The sequence below is a fragment of the Balaenoptera acutorostrata genome, chromosome 1, assembly GCF_949987535.1.
Source record: "Balaenoptera acutorostrata chromosome 1, mBalAcu1.1, whole genome shotgun sequence".
Classification (NCBI taxonomy): domain Eukaryota; kingdom Metazoa; phylum Chordata; class Mammalia; order Artiodactyla; family Balaenopteridae; genus Balaenoptera; species Balaenoptera acutorostrata.
In genome coordinates this window covers 53723473-53732911 of record NC_080064.1, presented here as the reverse complement: position 1 = coordinate 53732911, position 9439 = coordinate 53723473, and the positions used below count along the sequence as shown (strand labels likewise).

General features: G+C 46.3%; 1 long non-coding RNA gene across 1 annotated transcript in view; it reads right to left on the bottom strand.

Annotated features, from left to right (window-relative positions):
• Positions 1-526: 526 nt before the first annotated feature.
• Positions 527-9439, bottom strand: part of LOC103010798 (uncharacterized) — a 48341-nt gene continuing 39428 nt past the window's right edge. Inside the window, exon 5 of the long non-coding RNA XR_009005536.1 lies at positions 527-686. This is a non-coding gene — a long non-coding RNA (uncharacterized LOC103010798). The remainder of the gene's footprint in view (positions 687-9439) is intronic.

The following is a 9439-nucleotide window of genomic DNA, read 5'->3' as shown; positions in this document are numbered from 1 at the left end:
TAGCCAGGGGGCCGCCCCGCAAGAGAAGAAACTATGTCAAATATGCACATACATTCCTCTTGTATAATTCTGCTCATTAGGATGCTTTGTAGTTTTTGCCTTAGGCCAAGCCCCAAAACTGCGGGCTGCAGAGGGGTGCAAGGTACAGAGTGCATTGGTGTTGGCTAAAAAATCCCGACTATCTTCAGCCTCGAGTTCCTCGTGACTCTACCCTTTGTAGCACCGTGCAGAGAGCAGGCAGGCAGGAGCACAGTAGCAAAGCAATACTTTTCACATGGAATTTTAAAGTGCGCCATCTTTCTGTTTTTTAATGAATTATATATGAAGATATCCCATTGAATATGCATGTCTAGAGAGGAGGGGGTGGGGAAGGGGTGGGATTTAAGCAGCTTCCCTGGCAGTCATTCTCTGGAGGACCCTAGGAGAATCACCACGCAGGCAGGTGAAACTGAACAAACCCCTCCAGGGCCTTTGTTTAGTTGGCATTGACAGAGAAATCTGAAACTCAGACGAGGTAGGAAGAAGCACATGGGCATCAATGCCAGATATACAGTCTTGACCATTTCCGAGTCACCAAGTGGCTCTACTTTGCTCTAGGAAATTGGAATTAATCAGGAAGTTATCCAATCCAGTGAAGCACACCACATATATCTAGGCAGCGTCCAGTTACGTCAGCTCTTCTGAATCTGTGAAAGAAACAAATGAATCAGAGTGAGCATACTTCTTGGCATGGGTTATTATCATCCAGAAGCCACCACTTTTCCTTTGTAGCAGTACCCATGGACTCACGGTAATCCTGGCTCCTTTCCCCTCCACCCTTACGAGCGGACTATGAGCCCTCATGTGGCTCTGAGATTTCTGAGGCTCCTAGCTCTGCAGAACTTGTCAGCCTGCAGCAGGAATGTGGAAGCTGGGCTGGGCAGCGCCCGCTCTGCACTGACATATCTGTCTACTGGAAAGTTAGTTCTTAAACTTCCACGATCCCAGGGGCCCACATGTGCATGGCTTTATCTATGAATTTGTTCTCTCTTAAAAATCTCTTATGCAAAAAAATCCCTCTTGTATAAAAAGGAAAGACATCAAAGCTGGGTGAGCCTCACACTGGTAACTCAAAAGCTTGAGTTCTCATTTGACTCAGATATCAATTTGCTTGGTGCCCCTTGGGTGAGTCATGGAACCTCTCTGGGCCCCAATTTCACCATCTCTAAAAATGGAAATCATCATACAACCTTCGTCCTGGGGGTGCTGGGCAAGGAACAGCTGATGGAAGTTTGGGAATCCAATTTGTAATCCATAAAGACTGTCTACCGAAACGGCACAGCAAACTTCAGCACAACTTTGTGATTCATGAGAAAGGCTCTAAGTCCCAGAGCGGGACATTGATGTGTGACGGTGTTGCTCAGAGAGAATGGAGCAAATAATGATCTAAAATGCTTTCAATGGGTTTATTTTGACCTCAAAGCGCATTTTAAGAGCAGAACCCCACATTAATAAATGTTCTAGTCCAGTGCTTCTCAAACTTTGATGTGCATACAAATCACCTGGAGAGCTTGTTAGAACGCAGTCAGTCTGCGAGGGAAGGCAGCTGGAGAGTCTACATTTCTAACCAGTTTCCAGGAGACGCTGACGCTGCAGGGCCACACCACACGTGCAGGAGCAAGACTCTGGCCTATCCTGACCGTTTATATATTAAAATGCTGCCTCTCGATATTCTGTCTCAAAGTTTCTTTGCATTTCTCTGCTCTCAGCTCTTGGGAATTTGCAATGTGGGTCTTATTTTCTATTGTGTTTCTGCAGAGAGCAGTAAGGGGGTCCGTGTCCTGTGTTGCCAATTTAGGGTCTATCTCTGCATCTCATGTTAGGGTGGCAGATTTTATTTGGTCATATTTTTAAAAATTATGTCATTCGAGTCCAGCTATTAAAAACTGCTTATTGACCAGAGAAGGCAAACTGCTTTTCCTAGAGTTTCAAGCCATTGAGTCATTATCAGAAAGATTTCTCCACCCTTTCTGAGATTTTAAATAAGTTTCTTTTCATGTTGAGTTTGGAACGTGAATACATGATCTCATCACTTAACCGTTCCATTCCATTGGAATGTCTGAGCCCAGAGCATGGTGAGATGAACAAGCACAGCCTGCCTCCCTGTCATTGTCACTGCTCTAGAATTCATTCCACAAATATCTGCTGAAACCGGCCCAGTGCCTGACACTGTTCCCAGCACTGGCTTTTGGAAAGCAGCTGTGGTCCCCTCTAGAAAACCAGTGTCTAAGGTTACCATGATCCCAATCCCAGGCTTTCCAGGACTTTAAGCCAAGGTTCCACTGATTAATACATTTATCAAGTGTCTGACAGCACAGCCTCCAAGCAACATAAGTCAGGCTCACTGGAGACAGGAATTAAGCTCAGGCCTGGGGAGAGACCCACAGATATTTTAGCTTCCCTCACTGCCTGCAAGGGAGCTTATAATCTGCTTTGGAAGACAGGACACATGTGCTAATAGTAAAGAATAAAACCAGACAACATAGTTTATTCCACAAGTATTTCTGGAGTACCCACTGTGTGCAAGTGCTGGGCTTGAATTAGAGACATCATAGTGACACAGTTCAGACGGCCACTTCATCTACTTGGGGAAACAGAATGGTGAGAAGGAAGCCTAGAACACTCCAGGGGTACCAATAAAGGGCACTAGAGCGGGTCTTAGGAAGTCAAGGGAGGCTTCTAGAGAAAGAGGGGTCTAATTGAAAATGTAAAGATTAGTGGATGTTACCCAGAAAAGAGTACTGAGAGGTGAGGAGAGGACAGAGTGTGTCAGGCAGAGAGACCAGTGTTGCCAAGGCTGAAAGATTTGAGAGCCGGCATTTGGGGACCTTCATTCAGTTTGATAGAACTGCCATGTAGGGTTTGAGAGGGATGCTGAGATCAAAGGGTGGATTTGGAAGAGATGAGACTGAAAATACCTGAGGACCAGATCAAAAAGGGCCCGAAATCTGTGATAAGTCTTTGTTCTAAAGGCAATGAAAGTCTACTGATTTATGATTGAGAAATTCATTCACCTAACCTTCATTTAACACAGATTTGTCAGGTACTTACTCCCTTCCAAGTCCTGTGTTTGGGGCTGGGGACATGCTGGTAGGCAAGTTAGGCACAGAACTCACAGTTTAGCAGAGAAGAAAGACAAACAAGTCCTCTTGGCCCAGAATGATGCACATTGCAACTGGGAAAGTACAAGGTGTGATGGGGACACATAGGTGGGACCCTCAGCCTAATCGGAAGGTAGGGAGGGAGTCGAGGAAGGCTTCCTGAGGAATGTTTAAGCTATCTGAAGGATGACTAGGCATTAGCCAGACAAAGAGGAGCTGAGGAAGCATGCATAAAGCCTCAAGACAAGGGAGAACACTGACTTGGGGCATTAGAAGAACTCCAGTCTTCCTGGAGTAGAAAAAAGGAAGGATGGCAAGATGAGACCATAGAGAAAGCCACTGTAACAAGACTTGAAGGAAATAGGAACATAGTAAGCGATGCTCAGATTTACATTTCAGAAAGAACACTAGAGTTTTTGGGGGCATGAGTGACATTTATTCAACAAACATCTGTGGACTATCTATTCTGGGTCCTAGGCTCCAGAGTTCATGGTTTGGTGGAGGAGACAGACGTAGGCTGACAGCAGCTATGCGATAGGATGAATAATGGAAGTCTGAATCATGCTGCAGAGACTGACTCGGCCAGAGGGAGTCAGGGAAGCCTTCAGAGGAGGTGGCTTTTGAGCTAAGCCAGCGGGATGCATAGGAGTTTTCCCAGGCATTCTAGATAGACCAGCAGGTGTAAAGATGTGGAGTGTGAAAGAGCACGTCCTGCTCTTTCAGAGTCATTTCACGATGACTTCGGTTTAGGATGCACAGGGGAATGACTGGAGAGGATATTTGAGAAGAAGGTCGGTAGACACATCTCACTTGTTGACATGTATGTTGACATTAGGGATTTGAACTTGAGGGGGAATCACAGAGTCCTTGGAGAATCTGAAGCTCTCTTTGGAAAAGTGCACATATGTGCCAAATATGCATGTAATCTCAGGGATTCAGAAATCTGCAGTGAAAATCTCACTGCTCTGGGCAGTGGGGAGCCACTGAAGAATTTCTAAACTGTGGAGCCATATGATCAGATTTGCACTTTAAAATGATCACAGGGGGAGGGTGGAAAGAGACTGGAGGCAAAAAGATCTGCTAAAAGTTCTCATAATACACGAGGTATAAAGCTGTAAGGGCCGTTCGTCCTGGTGTCAGTAGGGATAAAGAATAGGGCCCTATGGGAAAGGCATAAGGAGTGGACATGGGCCAGGATGTGATGACAAACTGGATGGTGGAGAAGGGTCTAAAATGAGTGACAGGAAAATAGTGGTGTCACTGTCCCTAATATCTGTTCTTCCCATCATCCTTAGTAATAGAATCCCCAAATTTTAGCTGGACACATCACCACCCATAATAGAAACTCCATCTCCCAGCCTCCCTTACAGCTTGATGTGGCCACGTAACTAAGTTCTGGCTACTGAGACGTGAGTGAAGTGATGTGTGCAAACTCTGGCTCCTGCATTTAAAGCGAAGGGAAATGCATTTCTCCCTTCCCACTGGCTGGAACACAGTAGCGATAAATCTTGATCCATGAAGATGAGGCCAGCTCTCTAGGGATCATAGAATAACAAGTCAGAAAGAGCTTAGGCCCCCAACACTGTAAAGCCATCGAATCTGCCCCTGGTTGTTTATTCCCCATTTGATATGTGAGCAAGAAATAATTCTTTAGCTTGTTTACAGCACTGCACATTTGGGATCTCTGTTGCAGGAGGAGCTGGACAAATGCACTCAGCATCCCATGGCAGTCTCAAGGGTTGAAAGCTGAGGTTATATGGGCTGGGAGAAAATATTTGCAAATTATGTGACCCACAAGGGCTTAATTTCCAAAATATACAAATAGCTCATACAACTCAATAACAAAAACCAAAAAACCTAATTGAAAAATGGGCAGAAGACCTAAATAGATTTTTCTCCAAAGAAGACATACAGATGGCCAATACGGACATGTTAAGATGTTCATCATTGCTAATTATTAGAGAAATGCAAATCAAAACTACAATGAGGTACCACCTCACACTGGTCAGAATGGCCATCATTAAAAAGTCTACAAATAACAAATGCTGGAGAGGGTGTGGAGAAAAGGGAACCGTCCTACACTGTGGGTGGGAGTATAAATTGGTGCAGCCACTGTGGAGAACAGTATGGAGGTTCCTCAAAAAAGTAAAAATAGAGTTGCCATATGATCCAGCAATCCCAATCCTGGGCATATATCCAGACAAAACTATAATTCAAGAAGATGCATGCACCCCTATGTTCATAGCAGCATTATTTACAATAGCCAAGACATGGAAACAACCTAAGTGTACATTGACAGGTGAATGGATAAAGAAGATGTGGTATATATGTATATGTGTGTGTGTGTATATATATAGATATATATACACACACACACACAATGGAATACTACTCAGGCATAGAAAAGAATGAAATAATGCCATATGCAGCAACATGGATGGACCTAGAGATTATCATACTAAGCGAAGTAAGTCAGAAAGAGAAAGAAAAATACCATATGATATCACTTATATGTGGAATCTAAAATATGACACAAATGAAACTATCTAAGAAACAGAAACAGACTCACACACATAGGGAACAGATTTGTGGTTGCCAAGGGGGAGGGGGTGGGGGAAGGGAAGGATTGAGAGTTTGGGATTAGCAGGTGCAAACTATTACATATAGGATGCATAAACAACAAGATCCTACTGTATAGCCCAAGGAACTACATTCAATATCTTTTGATAAACCATAATGGAAAAGAATATTAAAAAGAATACATATATGTATAACTGAATCACTTTGCCGTACAGCAGAAATTAACACGACATTGTAAATCAACTATGCTTCAATAAAATGAAAAAATACAAATAAATGAAGCTGAGGTTAGAGGATTTCAGGGGGAAAAGCTCAGGAAGGCCTTCAGAAGCAGCATCCCCTCAATGGCTAAGTATAATGGATATGTCCTCAAGATACAGGCCCCTGTTCCATGCCCGCAGTGAAAACACCCCACCCACAGTCTTGCAGGTGAGGCCCGGTATCACTATAGCAGATTCCTAAACACAGGCTCTGGGCCACAGGGCACCCAGTCCTTAAGCAAGACAGTGCCTGTGAACTGGCCTGGTATGGAAATATGGGCAAGACCACGGAATTATCTGAGAAATCTGAATGAAGAAACATGTAGAGTTTTATCTACTAGTAGAAGGTCATGTGAGGGAGTGAGAAGAGAGAGAAGCTGTGAAGTGGAGTGAAGTAGGAGGACAGGTAGAATCTGCACGCACGGAGGTCAAGCCAGGCAACAGGTATGAGCAACAGGGAGCTACGAGTAGAGAAAAGTTGGAGAGCAAAGTCTATCAAGTAGACACCTGTGGATTGTCTGCCAGGTCCTCCTGTCCTAGGAACCTCCCCTTCCCAGCCCCACCCGGCATCCACACGCCTGCAGCAGAAGCAGCCACGTCCCTACGTGAAATCTTGGCCCCTGGCCACTGAAGGATGGACAGTGGGACTGACTGGGCCAATCAGACCTTCTCCAAGGGATTCTGGAGCTGGGATTTAGGAGAGAGATTCAGTCTCCTTCTGGGTGTCTGGGTTATAACATGTTCATCTCCGAAGCTGCTGGTGGCCAGGGTCAGCCTTGTGCACTGAGGAGCAAAAGTGACTCTTCAGCCAGAAAGGCTGAAACAGACTTCCTGGCTTCACCAGAGCAACGCTTGTTCCTTCCTAAGACCCCAGTAGATAACTACCCTACTTGCTTTCTTTCCCAGTCTCCCCTCGGGGCTGTGTAGCATGGTGGGAAGCGAGCAAGACCGTGGTGTCTGGAATTGGCTGTCTCTGGTGCTGAAGCCCAGCTAGACCACTTGGCCACTCAGGCTCCTGATCTGTGAACTGGGGGATAATAGTTCCCCCTCTGTTCTCGTAAGAGGTTAATTAGATTAGGCATCCTTTTAACGCTTGGCCCCAGTGACAGAACTCAATATACAGAAGAGTACTTCCCCTTTCCGCTGGCCATTTGATCTTTTCCTCTAGACCTGGTCCCATAAAAATAGAAGCTTGCCTTCACTGAGTACTTAGAAATACCCAGGCATCAGTCTTAAGGGTGTTGTATGAAATCATTTACTCTCACAATAACACTTTGAGGTTGGCATTAATATTGTCCCTGCTGAATATATGAAGAAACTGAAGCACAGAGAGGTTAAGTAACTCGTCCAAGGCCACACAGCTACTAAATGGCAGATCTGGGATTTCAAGCAGTAGATTTGGCTCTGTGACTCCACTCCACCACCTGCCATACATCTGGAGCTCTCCTTGCTCCCTTGCCAGTGACCCAGGCTGGGGACGAGTGCCCAGCAGCAGGGGGTAAACACTGCTGAGGGAACAGAGCTGCTTCAGGGACCCAGCATTCAGTCAATGGCTGACCTGCAGGTCCTGCTGGGTGGCCCCAAGACAGAGGAGACAAACAGGCAGAGTGTTTGGGACTGGAACAGCTGAGGGGTCAGGACCCCCAGGCACTCAGCATTCCTGGGAAAGAAAGCAGCCTTCTGTGCAGGGTACACATAGTCTGAACCCACACTGCCTCAATTGCCCCCTCAGTAGGGAACTCCCTATGATTCCAAATCAGTTCCTTCACCCCCTGTCCCATCCCAGAGAGAGATGGTCCTGGAACAGAGGAGCCCAGCCGGTGATGGAGGGGGTCCCACCTGCCTTCCTCTCCGCCTCAACTCCACATCCAGACTCAGTGAAGTCCTCAGTGAAGCAAACAGATCCATCCTACTGTTGAGTAGGGAGTGGGGAAATATTCTTCAATCCGCATTTGCCTTAGAACTGAGGAAATTTCCACTCTTCTCCCCAGAAGGGAAAGCTATGAGAAGAAACTAGATACCCTCCCTCCACTGTCATTGCAGTCAGATCCGGAGCAGGATGGGAGCAAACCCCAGGCCCTGTCTGTGCTCTGCCTGCCCACAGAGAGGATGCACGCCGGTCTGCTTTCCACCCCCCTGCTGGCTCAGCAGGACAGGCCTGGCCATGCCTCATTAGGGGACTGAGCTTCTGATCACCAACTCCAGTGTGTGGGGTTTTCCCCTCATCCAAGCCATTCTTGCAAACCAGCTGGGCGTCCTACCTTTCAACTTAATTCTGACATTATGTACCTGGAAACAGCATCAGATTCCACAAGTTAAGGGCTCAGTCCCACAAGACTGCCCTGCACTTCAGTTGCCAATCACAAGCCCAAGTTGGCACCTGTGCTTTTGATGGACAGGCTATACATAAAAGAGTTTCCCATGACCTCCTCCCTGGGTTCGATTAATTTGCTAGAGCAGCTCACAGAACTCAGAGAAACACTTACTTACTAGGTCACAGGTTTATCAACAAAGGACATAACTCAGGAACAGCTAGATGGAAGAGATGCATAGGATAAGGTGTGGGAAAAGGGGGCGGAGCTTCCTCATCCTCTCAGAGCATGCAACTCTCTGCATTTCCACGTGTTCACCAACAGGAAAGCTCTCTGAACCCTGGTCCTTGGGTTTTTATGGAGGCTTCACTACACAGCCATGACTCATTAAATCATTGGCCACTGGTGATTGATCTCAATCTCCAGCCCCTGTCGCCTCCTCGGAGGTCAAAGGAGTGAGACTGAAAGTTCCAACCCTTTAATCCCATCGTTGGTTCTTCTGGCAATCAGTCCTCAATCTTAGGTGCTGTCCAAAGTCAGTCCTCAACATAACAAAAGACACCTTTATGGCTCTCATCGATTAGGAGATTCCAAGGGTTTTAGGAGCTCTGTGCCAGAAACAGGACAAAATTCAAATATATATTTCTTATTATTAATCACAATATCACAGGGACACTGCAGGGGGCACTGCGGCTCTGCCTGTGACCAGAGTGAACCTGTGATTCTGGGCTCAGGTGTGAGATACTCGCTGTGTACATTTAAGCCACGTCCTTCTTTCCAGCTGTGATCAGTAATAAAGTTGACATCTCTGGTGTCTCATCTCCCAGTGGTTTCCCAGCTTTGGAAATGAGTAAAGTAACAGTATTTATTGTCCCTGAACTCCTCCCCCAAGTCCCCCACACTCCCTGGTCAGCACATTGATCTTGTGGATGAGGCCCAGCCTGGTCTTATTGGTGAAGTGGGATGGAAAAGAGGGGTTGGGGGCTACAGGCAGATGAAGGAATCTTGCCTGAAGGGGGCACTGCCAGACCCAAAGGATGTCTGAGCCTGCAGTGATACTAGTCGCTTCTGTTGAACAACTCCAGGGGGCGCCATCTCACTGTATTCTAGTGAACATCACCTTCTGCAGTTGTGTTCCAGGAGCTGC